Below are 25,758 nucleotides of genomic sequence, written 5' to 3' on the forward strand. Positions count from 1 at the left end.
AATGGGGTTACAAAGAGGCAGATATGACTGAACATTATTGTTATTGCCATAACAAGGTATAGTTCAGTGTGGGGCCATTGTTAAACTAATTAGCTTGGCACTTAAAAAAAAATAGGAGGAAATATGCAATAATGAAAAAGAACTTTGAAAAGTTATCATATTTTCCTAATAATCCCTTGCATAAAATGTAGTTCCCAAGACTGTAAAAATGCTTCCAACTAACCCTCCAAATAAATCTGGTTTGAAAAGTGCAGAAACAGAAATGTAACAGTTTAAAAATAAAAAATTTATTTATAACATAAAAAAAATTAATTAGCTTGGGATCCCAAAGAACTTCCTTAGGAATATGGGGTAAATGCAGCAGTTGTCCAGTACACAGTAAGGAAAAGCATTAGGGCCAGGAAGGACTGTCACAAAGAGAAAGGAAAGCTTTGGCTCAATTCACAGCAGTCATCTATGAGACAAAACAAGGCTCTTTCCATAGGATAAAGTGAGAAGCAGCAGAGGGGAGGTATATATGTCTTGTGAAGCAAGACAGTTCTGGGAACTGGGGAGAGGACAGTATTAGAGGGCATTTCAGCATTTATCAGGAAGTTGATTAAATAGGCAATACTTTCTTTTAATATAGTAGAGTCAGCAGGCTTAGGTCCAAGTCTCAATTCTAGCACTTACTAGTTGTGTGACTTTAAGCAAACCACTTAATTTCTGTGGGCCTCAGTTTCCTTGTCTGTCAAATGAAAGTATTATCTGTTCTACTATTCAGGATTGCTATGATGAAAACATGTTTGTAAAACCAAACGAGCTATTTAAATGCAAGCATTTTTATTATTTTTAACAGATTTTATTATTCTATTCTTTTTTTTTTTTTTTTTTTGTACTTTGCAGTTGGGAAGGAAAATGAAGAAGAGAGAAAAAAAATCTTGCAAATCTTCCTAATGAACTGGCATTACAGATATTTATCTATTTAGCTCACTCGGTGGATATTATCTGGTTCTTCATTAAACTCTTAGTTTCTAGGATTACTTTTTTAGAAAAGAAAATTAAAAGAGACTTTGTCAGTTCAAGTGTAAGAAAGGAGGTTAGGTGACTTGAAAAGCTTTTCCCAACCAGAGAACCCTGTTATCCTGGAGAACAGAAACCAAATTCTCATCCTACCCCTGATTGCCCTATGTTCAGTCAAGTTATCTAATCTTTCTTGGGAATCAGTTGTATTATCTGCTAAATGGGCTAGAGAATACTGATTTCCCTTGTGAGAAAGTCTAAAAATTCATTTTTAAAGGTGACTGTGGAGTTCTGTGAAGGTGAAAAGGCTCAATGAATTTTTAAGACCAGCTTTTGAATGAGTATTGCAAACAAACACTTAGTAAAAAGACAAGTAAGTGGCTAGCTGAAGTGAAAGTCAGAAAGACCTCAAGTCAAATCTTGCCTCCAATACTTGCAAACTGTGTGACTCTAGGATTTTGCCTCAGTTTCCTTCTCTGTAAAAGTATCTCCCAAGTCTGTTATGATGATTGATTGAGATAATATTTGTAAAATGCTTTGCAAACTTTAAAGTGCTATATCAATTATAGTTAATATTATAAATGCCTCCCAGATGCCAGGTCACCTAGGTGACAGAGTAAATAGAGCACTGGATTTAGAATCAAGAAAACTCATCTTCCTAATTTCAAATCTAGCCTCAAAAACTTATTAGCTGTGTGACCCTGGGCAAGTCACTTAACTTTATTTGCCTCAATTTCCTCATGTGTAAAATGAGCTGGGGAAGAAACTGGCAAACCATTCCAGTATCTTTGCCAAGAAAACCCCAGATGGGATCATGAAGAGTTATACACTGAAATGGCAATGTGCAAGAAATGTATCTAATAATTACAACCATAGTCTTGCCCAAAAGGACTAAGCACTGGGGATATAAGGACAACGTCTTCCCATAAGGAATTTATTTTTTATGGAATGAGTATAGGAACTGAGGGGTGGTGAAAGGAAAGGCACCATATGTATCAAAGGTGCCGTACTGTGCCTTCTGATATTATTAGCAATATCCTTTGAAACGAAAAATTTGCTACATCCTCCAAATGGTTTCACTATTGGAACGATGGTTCTTCTGTTACTGACCTTGGAGTTTCTTCTTTCTATCCCTCCTTACCCACTCCATACTATAAAAAAATGAAGGGATTGATTCCTTCCATTCCTTTACCCAAACAAGTTTTATGAAGCAGGCTGATCCATCAACCCTCCCATTTAGTGAAAAACTAAAATTACTTCCAAAATGATAGGGCTCCAGAGGTCCTTAGAAACTTTGTTATTGTCTAGCAATACATAAGATAGTAGGTAAAAGGTGAGAATGGTGAATGTTGAGGGGGAGGGGTGTTTGGTAGGATATGTATGATGCCTCTTTTTTAGCTCTTTAGTGGAGCTGCTAGAAGCTGAAATGTCAATAGACCAAGAAAAGAAAAAGAAAAAAGAAAAAAAGAGGAAAAAAACCAGAACAATCTACAAGAAACCAGCCTTTTGTCAAACAACAATGCCCAAACCTAACTGCAGAGAGCAATTATGGAACAATAGCTAAAAGCTTTCTATAATTAGAAGCAGAAACCATCAAGAGTGATCAGAGCTTCTTTGTCTGTGTTGACCCTCTACACCCGGGAAAGGTCATGTGAGATGGATGCTGTGGGTCTTAGTATCTTTTCTAGTTTTTCTTAGGGAATTAAATTTCAAATCATCCTTCAGTTGCCAAGAAAGGGTGACAGCAGGGAAAGGGAGAACCTTCTCAATAAACTAGGGAAGAGATTAGAGATGAGAATAATGGCAAACCAGCCCGATTCTGAGGAAGAAAAGAGACTAGAGAGCCAGCTCTGCTGGCTACAGATCCATCATCCCTGGATTGGGGATGAGGGAATATTGGTTAGCTTCTTTGATGGGAGGGGTAAACACCAAGTTTTGGTTTACCTTTTCCCACTCCTGCAGCTATTCCATATTGTCTTTTTTCTTTTGTTAAAATCTCTAAATACTGAAAGAACCGTGGCTTAATCTGAATGAAGAAAGCAATAGCTTCTTGAGAGAAGTAAAACCCAGTGCTCTAAACTGTAACCCTAAGAGAGAAAAGTGCTACAGAAATAAGTCAAATCATATGAAATGAATGTTATTTTTAAGGACCCCTGCCTTCTGTTCTATGAACAGCTAAAACTGATTTTACAAAATTAGGTAGTAAGATATACTATTTATAGATATATTATATATCTAACAATTACAACCATAGTCTTGCTCCAAAGGGCTTTGACCCAGTGCCCTTGATCTTTCCATTAAGAAGCCCTCCTCAAGGCTTGACCCATACTTTCAGACTGGGTTCAGGCCTGACTATATAGAATAAGGGTAAGACTTGTTTTCCCTAAGATAATGATAAATGTTAGAGGGGATGTGGGAAAACTGAAACACTAATGCATTGTTGGTGGAGTTATGAGCTGATTTAGCCATTCTGTAAAACAGTTTGGAACTATACCCAAAGGACTATAAAACTGTGCATACCTTTTGATCCAGCAGACTCATTACTTGGGTCTGTTTCTCAAAGAGATTATAAAAGAGGGAAAAAAACCCACATATGCAAAAATGTTTGTAGCAGTTCTTTTTTGTAGTGGCAAGAAATTGGAAATTGAGTAGCTGTTCATCAGATGGGGAATGGCTGACTAAGTTATGGTATATGAATGTAATGAAATATTATTGTTCTATAAGAAATGATGAGCAGACTGATTTCAAAAAAGGCTTTCAACGAGTTGATGTTGAGTGAAGCAAGCAGAACTAGGAGAAAATACAGTCTATAGTAACAGCAACATTGTGTGGGTGATCAACTTTGATAGACTAACTTCTCAGCAATACACTGATTCAAGACAATTACAATAGATTTGGAATAGAAAATGCCATCTGCATCCAGAAAGAGAACTACGGAGTCTTCATGTGGAGTGAAGCATGCTATTTTCATCTGGTTTTGTTTGTTTGCTTTTTTTCTTGTGGTTTTTCCCTTTCATTCTAATTTTTCTTTTACAATATGATTAATATGGAAATGTATTTAAAATGATTGTACATATATGACCTATATCAGATTAGTTGCTGTCTTGGAGTGAAGGGAGATAAAGGAAGAAGGGAGGTAGAAAAAAAAAAGTTTGAAACTCAAAGTACAGAGAACTCTTTGCATATAACTGGAGAGAGATAAAATACTATTGAAATGTAAAAAAGAAAAGAAAATCTATTAAAATGACAATGAATTCCAATAAAAAAATTTTTTTTAAATAAACTTATGTGCCTCTTCTAGTGCTCTAGGAAAGAAATTATTCAAAATTTTTCTCATCTCTCCAACATGAGGAGTAGAAAATAATCAATGTACAATATGAATCAGTTATAGAGCAGTTATGTCCTCTCCAAAAAAAAAAAAGTGCTTAATATATACAAGAACTACATATGCATATAGAAAGAAGGACAAAACAGGATTCAGTTACTATCAGCTACTTTTATACTTTTCTGGGAGTTTGAGATTTGGCCATGAGAACATTTGTCATTCTACTAAATAAACACTTTTATATTTCACCTATGCTCTATGCTATCTATGCAATTCCCTTCAGATCCATGGCTTCTGGTAAACTAAAACAATAATTATACTTCTTTCCCTATTAGTAACGTCCTACCTAATAAACTCCCCCATCACAGAATTTGACAGTTGGAAGGCACCCTACCAGGCATATAATCAAATCCGTATTTGAAAAAAATTCCCATAATAATGCAGCTAATAAGTGGTCACCCAGTTTCCACTTGAAGACCTCCAAGAAGGAAACTCACTTTCACACAAGGTAGTCCATTCCATTTTTGGACAATTCTATTCATTAAGAAGTCTTTCATGACATCTAGCCTAATTTTTTCTCTTTGTAACTTCTAACTATTGCTCTTTTTATGTCATTTGAGACCAAAAAGAACAAATCTAACCACTCCTCCCCAAATTTTTGTCTTTCAAATACTTGAAGACAATACATTTCTGCTGATTCTCCTATGTTTTCAGGCCAAATATCTCTTGATCTTTCAACCCCTATTGTCAGTGAACTGTGATTGAAGATACAGGATATATCAACTTGATGAACTCATAAGGTTGCCTTCAAGGTTGCACACATAAATCTTAGGATTGTTGTTTGACCTATACTAAAGAAAGAACAAACACAGAACAGGCAGGCAACCCAAAACTGAAGCTCAGGCTCACTAGGCAGAATGGTTGCTTGAGTTATCATGTGCGTTTATTTTTGCTGGTTCCTCCACTGGGAACACAACGTATCACATGGGAAGTCCAAAAGGAAAAAGAGAGTCAGGAGGGAAGATATTCTCTCTTACAAGGCCCACTTAACCAATATCTCAAACCATATAGACCAAGATAAGGTCAAAATGGGTACATGAATTAGATATAAAGTGTGACACCAGAAGCAAATTAGAAGAGCAAAGAATGGTCTACCTGTCCAATCCATGGGAAGGGGAAAAGTTCATGACCAAACAAGAGATAAAGAGCATTACGAAAAATAGATAATTTTGATTATATTACATTAAAAAGCTTTTGTACAAACAAAACCAGTACAACCAAGATTACAAGGAAAGCACAAGGCTGGGAAACAATCTTTATAGCAAGTATCTCTTGATAAAGGCCTCATTTCTCAAAAATATAGAGAACTGAGTCAGATATGAATGATGTGAACTGTGAAAGCTGTCTCACAACATGGAGACAGTGTTCTAAAAGTTGACTGAAGGTCAGCTGTGTTCTAGGCCCAAGTTTCTTTCTCCAGAAATCATATGGTTTATAAGGAATGGGATCATATAGCCCTTTTCTTTGTGAGACTTTAGTCTCACCTTGGCATTAAAACTCCCATATAAGATAATTTAGTAATTCTAAAGATGTGGTTGGGCTGGAAGTTTTTTCTCATTTATGATTTAGAATGTAAGGTCATTTGTCCTGATAAATCAGGGCAAAGGTCCAACCTATGGAGATTGTTACCCCAGACATATGTAATCATTCTTTGCTTCCTGTACCTAGCCTCTCTTTACCTGACTGCTTTTCATGCCCTTTCTCAGGAGGTCGTAATACAAGTCATTTCTACTTTTACCTTGAGAAATCTCCTTGTTTATTTGAGTCAGTGGTCTTCGTCCCACACAGATTTATAAAGAATACTAGTCATCCCCCAAATGATAAATGATAAAAGGATATGAATAGACAATTTTCAGATGAAGAAATTAAAGCCATAGGCATATGAAAAAGTACTCTAAATCCCTTTTGATTAGAGAAATGCAAATTAAAATATCTCTAATTTATGACCTCATACCTTTCAGATTGGCTAATATGACAAAAAAAGGGAAGTGATAAATATTGGAGAAGATGAGGGGGGGAAGGGATATTTGTACACTAATGCACTGTTGGTATAATTGTGAACTGATCCATTCTGGAGAGCAATTGGGAACAAAGCCCAAAGGGCTATAAAACTGTGCATGCTCTTTTTTCCAGCAAAACCACTACTAGGTCTGTATCCTAAAAAAGATCATAAAAAAAAAAGAAAAAAAAAACCTATGTGTGCAAAAATATTTATAGCAGCCCTTTTCATGGTAACAAAATATTGGAAATTGAGGGGATATCCATTGTTATGCCACAGTTCTCTTTTATTGTCCTGACTCAGTTTCCCTAATTATCCTGACTCAGTCCTACCTCAATTTCCCTGCTTCTCAGTCCTGCAAAACCTCCCCTCCCACTTTATCAGAACATGTGATAAGGATAAAAGATCTTATGTTTTAGAACATCAGAATGCCTCTCCCCATCCCAAGCTATCAGAATGTCAGATAGCGTCTTATCGTCTTATCAAGATACCTCTCCCCATGTCCAGGGTGCCTCCCCTTATTATGTCATCCCATCTCCTGTAGCTCACCCCACCTTGTCAGTCCGGTTCCCGCTCTCAGCACCCTGACTCCACCCCTGCCTCAGTCTACCCTCTGTGTCTGAGCCATGTATATATATGTCATTGAGAACTCTCATTGTTTGCTGGATTCTTGGAGATGATAGTCTCATTCAGCCCTGAGACCAAACCATGGATCCATTTGGTCCCAATAAATCTCTCCCTTTCAAATAAATTATTAAATACTCTCTAATCTCTATTTTGCTCAGTTTCTCTAGCACTACACCATCAGTTGGAGAGTGGCTGAACAAGTTGTGATATATGAATGTAATGGAATACTATTGTTCTATAAAAAATGATGAGCAGGATGATTTTAGAAAAACTTGGAAAGATTTACATGAATTGACGTTGTGTGAAGCAAGCAAAACCAGGAGAAAATACAGTCTATAATAATAGCAACATTGCGCAAATGATCAACTTTGATAGACTGTTTTTCTTAGCCATACAATGCTCTAAGATAATTCTAATAGACTTGGGGTGGAATATGTTATCTTTATCCAGAGAGAGGATTATGGAGATTGAATGCAGACCAAAGCATCCCTGTTTTCACCTTTTTAAAAATTTGCTTGCTTTTTCTTTCTTGTACTTTTTCCCTTTTGTTGCGATTTTTCTTTTACAACATGACTAATATGGAAATACATTTAAAATGATTGCACATGTACAACCTATATGTCATTGCTTGCTGTCTTGGGGAGGGGAGGAGAGGGAAGGAGAAAAGAAAATTTGGAATTCAAAATCTTACCAAAATGAATGTTGAAAATTCTCTTTACATGTAATTGGAAAAATAAAATACTTTTGAATAAGAAAAAAGAAAAAAATTCAAATGTCTCCTTATAGTAGAGAATTTCCTTTCTATTCCCTTTGACTCATCTTCATTTATGGTGCCATCATCCTAAACACTTAAACTTTTGTAATAACCTCCTCATTGATATCCCTTTAAGTGTCTCCTCTTCCAACCCATTATACATGCCTCCACAAGATACTAAAATTTCTTCAACCTATCTCCTGCCTCCCACAAAAACAAAAGAAAACAAACAAAAGTGGCTCCCCGTTGTCTATAGCCTGAAATCTAAACACAGCTGACATTCAAGGCTTTCTATAACTAGGCCCCACCCTATTTATCTAATTAAATACCAGATTCACCAGTTTAGCTCCAGCAAACTGTAGTATGGATGCTAGTTTATAAATCTCTGGTTGGCTTTTCAATTTTTCAAAACTTATTTAAGGGTAAGAAAAAATAAATCACAGCAGACACAAAATCAACAGTACTGTGTGTTCAAGGCCACATAGCAGCCTTAAGGGGGAGTTAAGTGTTCAAAGCTTCTCTGGCTCTCAGAGAATTACACTATATCTTTCCATGATTGCCACCAGAAAGAACCAGACTTAATCTGTTTGCACTTTTTTATTAGTGTACTCAGTTCCAAACAACTAAAGCAGTCAATTAAGACTTTTCTTTATCATAAAGTAAACAAACAGGAAACAGTCAAAGAAAACCTGTCCGTGATCTGATATGGAAGATGAGGCTCTCCATTACACCTACCCAGCATCGTACTTCTCAAGCATCTACATGCAGTTTAGACCCAGAGGACTGGATCCCCATTACACATGTATGTATATTTACTTACACACACACACACACACACACACACAATATATGTATATATACACACACATACAGAAGAGACAGTAACACAGAGAACAGTTTTGTAGTATCACTCCACTTCAATCTTTTCTATGCAATAATTCCTACAAGTGGGGACTTGAGATTATCTGACATATAACCTCTGCAGAATCCTTTCCTTGTACTCAGGTGCTCCTGTAAACACACTGGCCTCTGGATCCTGCAAAACAGTCAAATCTTTTTACTTCTGAAATGAGAAGTTCATGGGTTACATGGGAAAAAGTTGACATTTCCATTATGTTTTTAGAAGGTGGGGAGGGAGAGAAGGAAGCTTTTTCACTTTCCCAAGTATTACAACATACCCTTAGATTTTTTTCCTTTGGGGTTCAAGAAGCAGCAGTCATGATGAAATGGAAATGATCACTTCAGTGAAAGTGACTCAGGGCTTTCCTACCACATTTCAAAGTCTACTCCAAGGACCCCACAGAGGAGAGCCTCAACTGAGAATGGACAGATGGAAAGACAACCCCATCCTTGTAACTCTGAGATGTTACCAGTACCTAAGCTTGCTCACAAGCTCCCCCAGGTGGTCAGATATGAATAGAAACTAATTTTTTTTATCCTTTCCTCTCCTCACCAATTCGTTTTCTTGATTCTTCCTTTAAATATCTCTTGTACTTATAGTGAAAAATGCTCTCCACCTCCAGAAAAAGAAGTGATGGAGTCTGAATGCAAATAGAAGCATATTTTTTTACTTTATTTTTCTTGAGGATTTTTTTTTGTAGTCTGTTTTCTTTTGCAACATGGCTAATATGGAAATGTGCTTTGCATAATTGTACATGTATGATCTATATCAAAGTTTCTGCCTTCTCAAGGAGGGGGGAAAGAAGAACATAATTTGCGACTCAAAATTAAAAAAAACAATGTCAATATTTTTACATGTAATTGAGAAAAAAATTAAAATGGGAAAAACATTTTAATGTCTCCTTATGGCAAAGAACTTATTTTCTATCCCCTTTGCCACATCTTCATCTACAGTGCCATCACAGTGCACTTCTGTAATAATCCCCTGATTGATAGCCCTTTAGTGTCTCCTTTTTCAACTCATTCTACACAATACACAAAATTAATCTTCCTAAAACACTAATTTTATCAATTTGTTGCCTTGTGCAAATAAAATACAACAAACAAAAAATGCAAGGCTCCCCTTTGCCTATAATATGAATTCTAAACTCAGGAGACATTCAAGTTTTTCTGTAACCGAGTTCTACCTATCCAATTAGTCCTGTTCTGCTCTACCATATAAATTTCCCCAATTCACTGTCTTTAATAATATTTATTATTAAATAAACAATATTTATAGAGTAGAATATACCAAGCATTTTAAAAATATTATCTTATTTGCTCCATACAACAACTCTGGGTGGTAGGTGCTATCATTATTATCCCCATTTTGCAGTTGAGGTAATTGAGGTCAACAGAGTTTAAGTGACTTGCCCAAGATCACACAGATAGTTGGATTTGAGCTCAACTCTTCCTGCTTCCAGGTTTAATTCTCTTCTCAATATATCATCTACCTTCCCTGTGTATGTTCTACTTATTCCTAAAGTCCAATCTTTGTTCCAGCTATTCCCTTTAACCTTCTCAAGCATCATTTTCTACACAAGACCCTCTCCAATTATTCTAACCCATACTGATTTCCCTCTTCTCGAAACTCCTATAGCATTTATTATCTATATCATTTAAAGAAAAAACAGAAACTAACCCTTAGTTTATTTATGACTGAGTATTCTAAAAAGAAGTTGTTGTTTAGTCATTCCATTCACGTCTGACTCATCATAATCCCATCTGGAGTTTTCTTGGCAAAAACACTAGAATGGTTTACCATTTCCAGCTAATTTTACAGATAAACTGAGGCAAACAGGGTTAAGTGACTGGCCCAAAATAAATGTCCGAAATCAGATTTGAACTCAGAAATATGAGTCTCCAGACCCAGTACTCTATCTCCTGTACCACCTACCACAAAAAACCACTATGATAATTATTCTAGATACTAGTATCTCCTATAAAGGTAGAGGAGGGAAAAAAATCCTTGCTAAAGCCTCAAATTAGAAGAATTTATACTTGAATGACTTCAATGCAAAAGTAAAAGAACATTGAGAACAACAGCTAAAAATACGTCAGAAAATATGGTTCAAGAGTAAGAAGCAAAAGAGGCTTCATATCTATATCATAAATACTTCAGGAAAAATCAGAAAAGATAGGACATGGAAAAGCCATCATAAATAGCAAATATTTTTAAATTGGTATACTTTAGAAAACAGGAAATGACAAGTCACTAATATGGGAATTATTTCCAAATAAGCAATGTACTGTCTAACCACCTACCTAGAGCAAAGAACAGAATCAATACCAAATTAGAAGAAAAATTAAAATGGGGTATTGCATGCAGCTGAGGCAACTTCAAGTTAGTTTACTTAAATAAGCACTTGATCTTGAAAAATCGTAAATTAATTTTAAAAATAGACATTAATATAGACTAAAATAATTTCCTAAGGAAGTTCAAACTATATAAATTAGTTATGACAAGGACAAAACCAAAAGAGCTTGGAAACCTCCTCAGCTAGCAAACATCTCTTCTTTGCCAAGTGGAGACATATATAGCAGCCAAGGGTGACATCACTTTAGAATAATAATTCATTTGTAAAGTCTCAAAGAGGAATGGCTAATAATAATAATTATAGCATTTAAATAGAGCTTACTATGTGCCAAGCACTTCACAAACATTATTTCATTTGTTCCACACAACAACTCTTGGAAGTACATGCTATCATTATCATCTCCATTTTGCAGTTGAGGAAACTGAGGCAAACAAGATTAAGTAGAATTTTAAGTGGAAACAAATTGTGGAATATTCATGTGTTGTAAATATTATTGTACCACAAAATGAAAATGAATAGCTTAAAGAAATATTATGAGACTTTTATGAACTGATGCAAAGAAAATGGATCTGAGACAACAATGTAAGCAATTACATATAAATGTAATAGAAACATAAACAAAAACAAGTCCAATGTATCCAAAAAGCAGCTAAACTCAGATTAATTCATACAATAAATTTTAGCCCCAGAAAATAGATAAACATTTTTCCCTATTAGTAGAAAGATAGAGGATTACTGCTTATTCTGTCAGATCCCAATTTTTTTTGTCAATTGGTTTTGCTTAACTTTTATTTATAACAAGGAAGATTCAATGAGAGGTGGAGTATAATCTAAGAAAATGATTGCGAGGTTAAAAAAAAAAGCATCAATAAAACTTAAATTTTTTGATGAAACAAAATTCTCTAAAAACCTTAAGTAGCAGCACTGCCTCAGAAAACAGCAAAAAGAAGTAGAAGGGAAAGAAGATAATATAAACCTTGCCAAGAAATTCAACTAAGCCAGCGTTTAAGGAAGAAACTGGCAAGAGAATAAGAAACATATAAAAATGGGAATGATCTGTAAAGATTTCTATAACAAATTCTTTTCTTCATTCATATCTCTAATCTCTAATCCTTCATGTTCTGCACCAGAAAGTAAAAATGGAAATTTAAAAAATGAAGGTAGAAAAACCTTTAGACTAAATCACACACATGCAACAAAAGTCTGTGCTAGAGACAACACAATTTTGAGGACATTGAAGTGTTGACTCTTAAGAAGCATCATCCATTCTCAAGATTCACAGCAGCCTCAACCATTTCAGTGCCAATTGAGACAAAACCAGGACTTACTCTTATCTCCCAATATTATGTGACTTTCAGATTTATTTTCCTTTTCAGTCTATTTTTTTTCTGGTTCAAAAAATTCAGAAATTTGAACATGGATATATGTATTTTGGAAGATTAAAAACACACTCCCTCGCCATATATGGCCATCTCTCTTTGGATTTGGCATCTCTCAATCATATAACACGCAGAAACAGTCAGATGAACTCATAGTCACAAATCCATCTACGTTTTAAATAACAGTTTCAATTGGCAAAGAAATAAGAAGAAATATTTAAAGAAACTAGACTGATTCCAAATTCTGGCTACTTTGTCTACAACTAAAAGGTCTCTCTAGCCACAGGCCTCCTGTCACCATGTTGGGAAATAAGAAGTAAGTGGTCAAACAGGAAAATGAATAATAAATCCCATTTTGAAGGTACAGAAAGAGAAAGAAGTTATTTTAGGTCAAATCTGATTGGCTCTACAGCCTCCTGATTCTGCCCACTTCTTAGCACTTGGTCACTGCTTTGTTCAGCTGACCTTCCCTCATGGTTATCAGTACAACAAGTCTGGTCCTATCCTATATATACCACAAATGACCTCTTCTCTTACCCCATCCAACTTTCCTCCAAGGTTCCCACAAGCATCGTATGTCCTGGCTAAAACCAATGCTACCAATCTGGACTCCCCATGGGCGCTGCTCCTCTCTGTTAGCCCCTTCAGGGTCAAGACTGCAGCAACTTAGGGAGCCATCCCACAAGTAGTCATTTCCATTTCACCAAGTTTCCATAGTAACAATTCTGGAAAAGGAGTTATCTGTGCCAAAACAAGGCCTATGTATGTGAGAATCCTTGAAAGATTTTAATGACAAAGATAACTTTGTCGGCCAAAACTCTGATTATTAATCAGAAAAAAAGCAAGAGATAGACACTTACCAAGAGCATTTGCTATCACATAGAAGACAGCCAACATAGGGTCCAAATTACAAAGGGATTCTCTGCAAATGAGAAAGTACTCTAGACATTCCTGTTTGCGGAGAACACTACACCAATTATGTTAAGTCTCAGAAAATTGCAAAACCTTTTAAATAATATCAATAATCACTTAAACAAATTTAGTATGATTATTGACATAGAAAAATGTCTGATTTCAAGCTATCTAATAGGGTTTCATGGATAACCCACAGAACTGAACATTCAGCACATGTACCTTGGACAGAACACTAATGAACAGCATCCCTAAATGACTATGAGAATAAAATAGGTTGCCTTTGAGAAATTATGCACTTTTTTGATTTCCTTCACAGGCTAATTGTACAATATTTCAGAGTCTGATTCTTTTTGTACAGCAAAATAACGGTTTGGTCATGTATACTTATTGTGTATCTAATTTATATTTTAATATATTAAACATCTACTGGTCATCCTGCCATCTGGGGGAGGGGGTGGGGGGTAAGAGGTGAAAAATTGGAACAAGAGGTTTGGCAATTGTTAATGCTGTAAAGTTACCCATGCATATAACCTGTAAATAAAAGGCTATTAAATAAAAATTAAAATTAAAAAATAAAAAAAGAGAGAGAAATTATGCACTGCCTCATTTCTCCAGAGATTCCCTAAAACACTTAGGGCAATCCAACAACTTTTTGAACCATTCCCCAATTGATGGGCACCCTCTCAATGTCTAATTCTGTGCTATTACAAAATGAGTTGCTATTAAAAAAAAAAAAAAGTCTGTACCCATAGTTTGTCTTGCTTATAGGACTAATCCCTATCTTCATCTCCTCTCCTTTTTATTTCTTCCTGTCCCTTTTCCCCTTTCCCTCCTGTTTGTTAACTGAAACATCATTGCATACTCAACTCTGTGTGTGTGAGGGGGGTTGGGGGGTATTCATTCTTCCCTCCTTTGGTCACTTCAAATGAGAATGAAGTTCAAGTATTGCCTACTCCCCCACCCCTTCTTCCTTTGCTATGCTCACTTGTGCTCACCAATAATGAGATAATTTTCCTTCTCTTTCATTTCCCCATCAGTCCATTACCAAATTCTTCTTCTCTTCTTTTCACTCTTTTTTTTTAATACTTTAATTCTTCAAACACAACAGAACCATTCTCAGGACCTTTCTCTACTAAAACTCAGTCTGTGACCCCTAATGATGACAGGGTTCTGAGGAGATGCATGGATTAACTGTTCAGGGTGTATGGAGTATTTGTGGGAAGACCAGGATCTTTTCAGAGTTGCTTATCCACCTTTGGTTTCCACCTGTCACTCAACTCTCACCTGTGACTCTTAAGAAGCTATGGAACACACAGAGACTAAATCCTGGTAAAACTAATTCATTGGTGAGTTAGGGGGAGGTCTAATCCAACCATGTGAAGATTTGCCCCAGCAAAATATTCCAAAAGCCATGAAGGTAGCTGCCGTGGAGCACTTAGATATCAAACATGCCAAAGTCACTCACTGAATCCTGGGCCATCACCAGTTGCCCTCTATTTCATTAAAGATCTTTTTTTTTTCTTTAAAAAAATTAGTTTTATTTTTCCAAATACATGCAAAGATAGTTTTCAATATTCACCTTTGCAAAACCTGTTTTCCTCCCCACCCTTCCCCAAGACAGCAAACAATCCAGTATGGGTTAAAGATGTGCAATTCTTCTAAACATATGTCCATATTCATCATTCTGTACAAGAAAAATCGGATCAAAAAAGGAAAAAAACACAAGAAAGAAAAAAACAAGCACACAAACAACAAGAAAAAGGGTAAAAATAATATGCTTTGATTTTCAGTCTCCATAGTTATATATATATATATATATATATATATATATATATAAATAGATATATAGGGCACTTTCCATCCCAAGTCTATTGGGATTGCCTTGAATCACTGAATTGTTGAAGAGAACCAAGTCCATCAGTTAATCATCACATAATCTTGTTGTTATAGTGTATGAATGAATATTCTCTTGGTTCTATTCACTTCACTTAGCATTTGTTCATGTAAGTCTTTCCAGGTTTTTTTTAAATCAGTCTGCTCCAGTTCCAGATGTTTAGTGATGAAGAGAGCCATTTACACCTAGAGATGTGTAGGTGTGGGAACTGAGTGTGGTTCACAACATAGAATTTTCACTCTTTTTTTGTTGTTGTTTGCTTGCATTTTACTTTGCTTCTCTTTTTTTTCTTGTGAGGCATGATAATTGTATAAATATGTGTACATATTTTGAATTTAACATATATTTCTACCATATTTAACATATATTGGACTACTTGCCATCTAGGGGAGGGCATGGGGGAAGGAGGGAGAAATTGGAACACAGGCTTTTGCAAGGACTAATGTTGAAGAATTATCTACTATTTTGAAAAATAAAAAGCTTTAATAAAAAAAGAAAAGAAATCATTCTGCTCATTTCTTTTTTTTAAATAATAGCTTTTTACTTTACAAATATATGCAAAGATAGTTTTCAATATTCACTCTTGCAATACCTTGAGTTCCAAAATTTTCTCTCTTCCTCCTTCCACTCCCTTCCCTAAATAGCAAATAATTCAATATATGTTAAACATGTGCAATCTTCTATATATATTTCTACATTTATCATGCTGCATAAGAAAAATAAGATTAAAATGGAAAAAAATGAAAAGAAGGAAAAAAAATTAAGCAAACAAAAGTGAATCCACTAAGTTGTGATCCACACAATCAATCCCACAATCCTCTTTCTGAATGCAGATAACTCTTCATTACAAGTCTACTGGAATTGCCTTGAATCACCTCATTGTTGAAAATGGCCAGGTCCATCAGAGTTGATTATATAATCTTCTTGTCGCTATATACAATGTTCTCTTGATTCTACTAATTTCACTTAGCTCATTTCATGTAAATCTCTCCAGGCCTTTCTGAAATCATCTATAACATTAATATAGTTATTAATATATTCAGCCATTCTCCAACTGATCTACTCTACTCAGTTTCTAATTCCTAGCCATTATAAAAAAAGGTTGCTACAAACATATTTTGCAAATGTGGGTTCTTTTCCCTTTTTGATAATCTTTTTGGGGTACAAACCCAGTAAAGGAACTGCTAAATCAAAGGTTTTATAGTCCTTTGAGTATAGTTCCAAATTGCTCTCCAGAATGATTGGATCATTTCACAGCTCCACCAACAATGCATTAATGTCTCAGTTTTCCCATACCACCTCCAACATTTATCATTATCTTTTTCTGTCACCTTAGTCAATCTGAGAGATATGAAGACTACTTCAGAGTTGTCTTAATTTGCATTTCTCTTATCAATAGTGATTTAGAACATTTTTTCCAATGACAAGAAATGCCTTTAATTTCTACATCTGAAAATTGTTTATATTCGTTGACCATTTATTAATTGGGCAATGACTTGTATTTTTATAAATTTGAATCAGTTCTCTATATTTATTTTAGAAATTAGGCCTTAATCAGAAACACTGGATCTAAATCCTTCCTTCCTCCCCCCCCCCCCCCCAGATTTCTACTTCCCTTCTAAATTTGGCTACATTGATTTTGTTTGTGCAAAAACTTTTTAATTTAATGTAATTGAAATTATCCATTTTGCATTTCATAATATACTCTAGTTCTTTGGCCATAAATTCCTCCCTTCTCCACAGATCTGAGTGGTAGGTTACCCTTTGTTTTCCTAATTTGCTTATAGCATTAATTTATCAATTACCTTATTAATTATCAACCCATTTCCCCTTTTCTTAGTTCTTATCCCAGAAAAGGTCCATTTTTCCACTGTGGGATTATATTCAGTTTTGCTGCTAAGTTATTTTTGGTGGTTAATTTAGATTTTTTTTTGTTTTGTTTTGTCTCCAGAAATATTGCATTCCAAGCTTTCTGTTCCTTTTTTAAAAAGTGACTTTCAGATTGCTTGTGATCTTGATTGTGGCTCCTCTGTCCTCTGTACCTGCATTTTTTTTTTTTTTTTTTTTTGGCTACTTGTAAAATTTTTTCTTTGGTTCAGACATTTACTAACTGTAATGATTTTGGGCAAATCATTTAACCCTGTTTCCCTCAGCTCTTCATCTGTAAAAAATGAGCTGGAGAAGGAAATGGCAAAACATTATAATATCTTTGCCAAGAAAATCCTAAATGGGCTCATGAAGAAGTAGACATAACTGAAATATGACTGAATTTTCAGGAAGTTTGTTGCTTGAGTAAAATTTTATACCTCTAATGCCAACTTGTCAATTTATTCTCCAATCTTTCTTTCTTCCATAGCTCTTATGTCCCCATGGCACTGGAACAATTCACTTTTTGTCCTTTGCACTTTTTCATTTTTGATTTCTTGAAATATAACTCTGAAAAAACAGGTTTAAAAATCCCATTATGTTTTAAATAGAGCTATTGACTTTCAAATCCAAATCATTCTGTCATTGAATGGCCAATAATAGCCACAACCTGAGCAAGGACTGAGACAGCAGAATAGCAGGAAGAAATGTAGTCAAATTCCACTTAACCTCCTCCCTCCACACTTTCACAAAGACCTAGAAAATGCACCAGAGCAAGACCTGATCAGCAAATCCAAAGGGGGGGAAAAGCATAGTGAATCATTTTTTCTAGCTTAAGTTGGCATAGAGAATCAGAATGGTCTGTGGATATTGAAAACAGGTCTGTTATTGTTGTTTGTCCTTCCTTGTTAAAAGTACCATGGACATCATGAGGATGATGTCTAGACTTGCTCATGAATTGGATGTAGATGAAGCAAGGCTATACAAAGACATCAGTCTCTCTTCCTCAGTCATCAAAGTCCAGTGGCAGGACAAAGATCAAAATGAACAGAGGTCGCTCAAGTTGGGGACCTTGACCTTTCTAGGTCTTTTCCAGTCCTCAATTTGTCTGAGACCACACCCATTACATGAGTAAGGGGTAGGTAAGCGCTGAAACAAAAGATGAGTCAATTTATCTTCATGTCCTTTCATTTTTCTCTGTCTCTGATTTCCTTATCTGTAAAATAAAAAGGTCAAATTCAATAGACCTTCCTAGCTTTAAATCTGGGATCCTACAAATCCTAATACCAAATTATCTAATCTCCCTGGACCTCATCTGAAAAACAGGGGTTTGGATTATTCAGTCTCTGAAATGTCTCCCCGCTTTAGGTTTTTATGGTCTTATGTTCTTACTTAAGATAGATTTTCAGTTTTACAAATTTCAATTTCTTCATGATAAGGTTTTTCCCCCACTTTGTTTCAAAGCTTTACAGCAATGTATTCCACTAAACTTTTAATTCCTGTGAGCCAATGTAGATTACATCAAACCTGGCAGAATTTATTTATTCATATTGAACTGGTATTTACATTCCAAAAGAAGACCAATTAAATCTGTCTTTACTCTCTCATGCTTTTGTTTCCTGTATTCAGAATTTAAGCTGAAGCAAACTCAGGAGTAAAGGGAATTTGGGGGAGGTTGTTCTGAAAGAAGAGTTAGCCTTTTGTTTCCAGAACTGATGAGTCTCATTATTTCAGGAAGAGCTCTTCTTGTTCCATCACCAGGCATGTCATCCCAATATATGGGACGTCCAAGTCTCAGTGCCCTATGTAAGTGGGATGGGCTAGAGGTAAGGTGTAGAATAGACTGTCCTGCAATAGTGCAATCAGGCAGATGCTCTATTCCTTGGACACTGGTGTTCTGTAAACTGTTTCTTTGGGAGGCTCAGAAGGAAGGAGTCAAAACCAGACCAATCTTAGAAAATCTAGGACACTGTAGTGCAGGTGTATGATGAAGCAACAGAGGAAAAGGTGCTGCTTTCAAAACCATTCCAGTAAAAAATAAAAAAAGTTAATATCCTCAACCTCCCCTATCCACTGAGCCTTCTTTTGCAACACAGATTTAAACAGAGACAGAGACAGATAGAGGCAATCCAGTAAAACCAACCAGTACACTGAACATGACTGACAATATATTGATTCAACCCTGACAATCAGAGGAGAAAGGTAAATATATATTTTTTTCTCTTTTATGGAGACAAGCAGGACTAAGTGACTTGCTCAGGGTCTCACAGCTAGTAAATACATGAGGCTGAATTTGAACTCAGGTCCTCCTGACTTCAGGGCAGGTGCTCTACTATACCACTTAGCTGCTCCAGAAGGTACATTTTCTCAACTCTTCTCCAGGTACAATTTTACTATTATAATTATACAACATTCATTTTTGCTTCATTTTTCTTTTATAAGATTCATTCTTAAAATCTGTACCATATGGATATTTATATAGACATATAGATAGATATACACAAAAACATACGTACACACATTCTCTTTTTTTTGCCATTGGTTTTTGTTTTTTTTAATTTTGGTTACTGCAGCTAGATGGCACAGTGGATACAACAGTAAGGGAGGGAAGAGAATAAAAGCAGAGGAGGAATGAAGTTGACCGAGATGAGGAACTGAATAGTGGAGGCAGAGGAAAGGAGAGCTCGTTCCCACGAGGCCATGCTCTCCTTATTAGACTGATCAAGCCCAAGGTCAACCTAACTTCGCAATGACAATAGAACTCTCATTTAAGCAACCAGCAACAATCTAACCATCCTTATAGTCAGAAATTCCTCCCTTTTAGCATTATTAAATTCTCCTCACCCTCACTCACCTCTGCTTTGCAGCTTGCTCAGAGACCAAGGCTGTCAACGTCCATAGAATATCTTGTTACAAGAGAAAAAGACAAGGGAAGTAATGTAATAAGTTACTTCAGACATCAGATGCCTGTCTTCTTAGGTTCTCTTGATAGGATGAAAATGATCAAAACAAATGACAGGATTCAAGGCAAGGGGCAAATTGTTCCCCAGCTAAGCTGCTCAAGTCGTTATCTTGAACACAAAGCTCTAGAGTCTCCACTGGCGTCTCAGTTCTGCAAATCCCCTGAAGGTTAGTACCATGCTCAAAAAGAATAATTAAATCTGCAAAGGAACAGGGTCGGGAGGTCTCTCCCAAGTTTAAAAAAGGCTCTGTGTTTGCAGTCAGAGAGGCTGGCGGGAATGCTGTCTTGCTTCCTCTCTGACTCAGATAGCAAATGGATCCTGATGGGAAGAAAAAGACAATATCCTATCTCACATAACACATGTTCACCTTTAACTTCCTTATCCACTTGAGAGTTGGGGCTGAGGGGAAGTGGATGAGAATGATTCTGCACGTACTTCAATAAGTTACTTTTGGACATTTGGAGCTCTTTGAACAAATACTAAACAAATCAGAAAATCAGGATTAGAAGGCTCCTGGAATTAAATATTCCAACTCCCTCACTTTAGACAAGAAGAAACTGAAGGACTTGTCAAAAATTGCAAAATTAGGACCAGGAAACCCTGATTACCAGCCTAAGACTCTTGCCATTCATTACAAAACCTATGCTAAGGGTTGTTTTCTAATCTAAAGTGGTATCACTAAAGATCTCCATGACATAGGCAAGTCTTGATAACTGTGAACATGGAGGAATTAAGAAAATGAATTTGTAAAACAGCAGACTTAAAAATATATATATATCATATACATCACTTAGTTTTAATCAAACAGGCCTAGTTCAGAAACATGATATTCCATCTCCTACCATCAATTCTTTGGAGAGTTTCATGTCTCTTATGTCTTATATTTACCTGTACTTTATAATTCCTAGTTTGCTTCAAGACACAGTTTGTGTACTACTTCCTACAATGAGGAATTTTATATATCTTTCCAGTTGTTAATGCTTTTCCTTGAACTTAGAAGATTTCTTTGTATATCTACCTCAGGCTTTAGACTTAGACATTTATGTAAAATTTTCCTCATTGATGGAGAGGATTACTTCTTCCATTTCTACAGCAGAGTTAACAAAAGTTTGAGAGAAAAGAGTTTGCTTTTTGACCTCCAACTCTGAGAAAGGACACACATGTTTCCAAGCTCTCTTCAGACAAAAATTCTTAGGGGAAGTTGTTGTCAGTCATTTTTGTCACGTCTGACTCTCAGAGATCCCATTTAGGGTTTTCTTGACAAAGATACAGGGGTAGTTTGCTATTTCCTTTTCCAGCCTACTTTACAGATGAAGAGACTGAGACAAACAGTGTTAAGTAACTTGCTCAGTGTCACACAGTGTCTGAGGCCACATTTGAACTCAGATCCTCCTGACAATACTGTACCACCTAGCTATCCCCTGTCTCCCATCCCTCACCTTCAAACCCCCTCCCCTTCAGGAGAGAGGAGAGAGACAGAGACAGAGACAGAGACAGAGAGACAGAGGAGAAACAGAGAAAGCGAGAGAAAGAAAGAGAGGCAGTGAGAGAGACTCCAAAAGAAACTAATGTATAGTTTGGTGCCTCGAGAATGTTTTTATTTACAATTTGCTGCATTAGAGACTTCAGTAGAACTCATTCGCTCTGGGCATCATCTGGTATATGCTCATCTATTTAACTTCTCTGATTTCTGTTTGCTATCAGTTTGGATAGATGGGTTTATTAGTTATTCAATATTTGTAATGGTCTTTGTGAAACTGGTATTTGATAGGAAAGGAGTCAAGCCTTTAGACATAAATTAGGACGCTCTTTCCTCATTAATGGTGGCCCAAAAAAATGACTTGAACCAAAAAAATCATTTTCCTTTAAACTAACAATATTTAGGAAGCAGATATCCATAGTTCTAGTCCAGAATTCCCTCTCTGATTTCAGGCTGATCTCATAATTCCAATATCATGTTTCACTACTAGCAAGAATTAATGTGTCTCTTGGAGGAGAGTGCATGAAATTCCAGAGATGTTTCTCTATGCCTGCCTAAGAGCCACATTTTTGATAAATCCATATAGACATATGACATATATGGGCAACACTATATTATATATGTGTGTGTATATATACACACACACATAAATATATAAACACACACATATATTTAATTATCTGCAGATTATGTGTCCTTTCCAAGAAAATATCAAATGGTATAATCAATGGAACTTCCTCCTTCTATTGGTTTTGGCTAGTGTACACTCCATGGAGCATGACTAGATCTATTCCTCCTTCTTGTTATATTTCTTGTTCTTGGGGTTTGGTTTCTTCCAATTAACTTTTGCCTTGGATCTTTATACGGGCACATATACTACCAGAAGTTCTTCAGTGACCTTCATGTGCATCCTTTCTCTCCCCTTCTCTTTTTCTTCCTCATCATGGGAGGCAGGGAAAGGAATGAATCAAAGAGCATTGTCCACTAATTCAGAAAAAGTCACCCATGTAGACCTTAAAAGGAATGACTCTATACCTTCTGATACTTCCTTTTTGTCTCTTGTATATGTGGTGTATCATTTTCTCTCTTTCTGGGATTTTTCAAAAGAGGTAGTAGAAATGGCCATTGCATGCTGCTAAAGAGTAGGTACTCCTTTAGGTGAGCTTGAGTCAGGAACTTAGGGCCTTGGATGCCCTTTCTTCTGTCCCTATCTTTGTCCCTCTGTCTCTGTCTCTGTCTGTCTATCTCTCGTTCTGTTTCTCTTCCCTCCCCCTGTCTGTTTTTTATTTTGTTCTCTCTTAGTGGAAAAGGAATGGCCACAGTGCCATAACCTCTTGGGTCCCATAGCAGTTGTTATTGGTACATTCCATCTCAAGATTTATTGGGTTTGATTAATCCCCATGGGAAAAGAAACTTGCGGTGGGAAAGGCAGTCAAGACCCCTGACTCAGGCTTCTCTGGTTGATTCACTTCGCTCTAATTACTATTTGACAGCAGTTTCCCTAATGCCTAAATGGGAGAAAGATACCAGCATTGTCCCAATTATGGCAGAGATAAGCTCTAAAGGCAATGATATGCTCAGTTGGTATGAAGAGAAGACTAACTGAAGATAGCTCATTCCCTTTAAAAAGCCACTGAATCATTGATTCTTCTGACTTCAAGGCCAGGGGGGAAACTGTTTTATCAGAGTCCTTCAGCACTAAGTCACACATGGCCAAAAACAGTCAGAGGTTTTGTTAAGAGTTGAAGTAGACACATGGTCAGCTAGAATCAGAAAGGGCACTTTTGTGCAGACCCTTCAACCTGCATTGACATAAGCTAGTAGGGCAAGATAAGAAAAGTACAGAGATAAATACAATATATTGCAAATTACCACATTTTAAGTGCTTATGCATGAAGGATCTATAGTTGAGAAATTTCTTCTACTACCACAGATTATAGTCTAAGTAACACTCTGTACATTCTAAATAATTACCTGTAGCCCAAATCAGTGAAGGGATTTGCCCTAGTTTAAAACTGTCAGTGTTGGCAATGGGATTTAAACCTAGGTTTTCCTGACTCCAAACTTAGAATTCCAATACTTTATGACATGTTGCATCTAGATGTACACATAAGGAGAAAATAGATTGGCCTGAGACAGACGAGAAATCATTTCTAGCAGAGAAGATCAGGGGAAGATTTATGGTGTAAGCAACAGTTAAGCATGGCCTTGAGGTGTAAAATATCAACAGGTGGAAAAAGAAGTAGAGAACACTATGAGTAAATAGCGCAAAGGTCTTGTTAGGGAGATAGTAATCTACCCCAGCTATGTTGTGGGTCTCTTAGTTTTCTTCAGTGCTAAGTCTAATCTTCATATTCTGCAAATGACTGCAATCCACAGCAGAGCCACCAAGACGTGGGGCAGTCAGTAAATGTTTGATTTGAATGATGGAGTACTTTCTAAAAGTAGGCAGGTATGTGGGAATAAGACATTATGGATTCTCTTTCCTTGAAGTCTTTAAGCAAACATAATTTCCTATTGATTATGGAAATGTATTTTATATGATTGCACATGTATGACATCTAAAAGATTTCTTACCTTCTCAGGGAGAGGAAAAAGGAATGATAGAATTAGAACACAAAACTTTTTAAAAAATTGAAAATTGCTTTTATATGTAATTAAGATAAATATTATTTTTAAAATTACCTATTGGTCTACAATTTGGTAATATAAATTTTAAAATAGGAAACTTTGTAAAAACATTCAAAAAATATTTATTATCTTTATTTATAATATTAATACTAATGATAATAATAGCAACAATCATAACAACTAGCATCTATATAGCACTTTTAAGTCTGGAAAGCACCTTATAAATATTATTTTATCCTCATAGCAAACCTGGGAAGTAGGTACTGTTATTATTGTTATTACCATTTTACAGATGAGGAAATTGAGACAGAGATTAAATGACTGAACCAAGATCATACCAGTATTAAATATATGAAGTTGGATACAATTCTATGCTCAGTGCTCTATTCATTGTTTCATCTACCTACCTTTAAAAATCATTTAGAACTGAAAAGGACTTTAGATATCATCCAGTACAGCTTCCCTAATTTACAAATGCAGAAACTGAATCCTGAAAAAAACTGAGATCAAGACAATGTGGCTTGGCACAGATCACTTGTGTCAGGTCATATTCCTTCAGGAGAGACTCCCCTTCAAATATAAGAACTTAAAGGGGCAATGTTTGTACTTCTTCAATGGTTTTTAGATAAGAAACAAAGTCCACATTTCCACTAGGAAGCTAAAAGTCATGCTAAGAAATCACCATCCAACAGTGATATAAAGTGGAAATTATAAATGCAATGAGAAAAAGTAATTGCATTTTCCTAATAAAATGTGTAGAAGTGAACTGGAAAACATATTGCATACTCCCACATTTCCACATCATAAAGAAACTACAAAGCAAGAAACACAATTTAGTGACATTTTAAATTAAGACCTGCATGTTTGCTTCCACTATTGTTATTTTCTACATCAATTGCACCATCAATTTAGCATTTTGCCATCTTGAATCACAGACCTATTTAGATTCTAGTAATGAGAAAATTTTGCTTCACAACGGGATACATACATTATAGAATCATTGGGTTCTAGTAAAAATACAGAGAAATACATAATCCAGGCATAACTAAAGTCCAGGTTTAAAGAATGAGAGTATGATATAATAGAGAGACCACTGTCCCTGAAGTCAGGAAACCTGAATTTGAACCAGATTCCAACATTTAGTTGAATAGCCTTTTGCAAATTACCAATCCTCTCAGAGACTAATTTTCCTCAGCTATAAAATAGATTAAGAAGAAAATGTTTTGTATACCTTACATTTATTTATTTATATAAATAAATGTGAGTTAGCAGCATTAATGTCTTCATTAACCTTTAGTGTTGATAACTGATGAAGAGAACTCACTAATGATGAATTATTATTGCTAATATTTTACTATCCTTTTAAAGAAAATGTCATACAACTTAGTAAATCAAATTTATTATTGATAGAAAAGGAAGTGAGAAATTCATGGGGAGGAAAAATCTCTACTTTATTTCTAATAGTATGAGACTGTTATAAAATGTAAACAAGGTCTCTTCTTATCACTGGGCCTTTATTCTTTCAGTGATCCCATTATGACATACTTCTTGCTACCCAAGTTTAACAGAGGAGAAGGATCAAAAGTATATGGCTCATTTCCTTAAT

At 35.7% G+C, this 25,758-nt stretch overlaps 1 protein-coding gene across 2 annotated transcripts in view; it reads right to left on the bottom strand.

Moving 5' to 3' along the window:
* Positions 1–25,758, bottom strand: part of ADCK1 (aarF domain containing kinase 1) — a 194,331-nt gene that overhangs the window by 151,984 nt on the left and 16,589 nt on the right. Inside the window, exon 1 of one of the 2 annotated variants that reach the window (XM_031952433.1) lies at positions 17,519–17,639. The exons of the other annotated variant lie outside the window; for it this stretch is intronic. The gene's annotated coding sequence lies outside the window, so the exon portion shown is untranslated. Of the gene's footprint in view, positions 1–17,518; positions 17,640–25,758 lie in introns of those variants that run through there. 2 annotated transcript variants of the gene reach the window in all.

This window comes from Sarcophilus harrisii, chromosome 2 (assembly GCF_902635505.1).
Source record: "Sarcophilus harrisii chromosome 2, mSarHar1.11, whole genome shotgun sequence".
Lineage (NCBI taxonomy): Eukaryota > Metazoa > Chordata > Mammalia > Dasyuromorphia > Dasyuridae > Sarcophilus > Sarcophilus harrisii.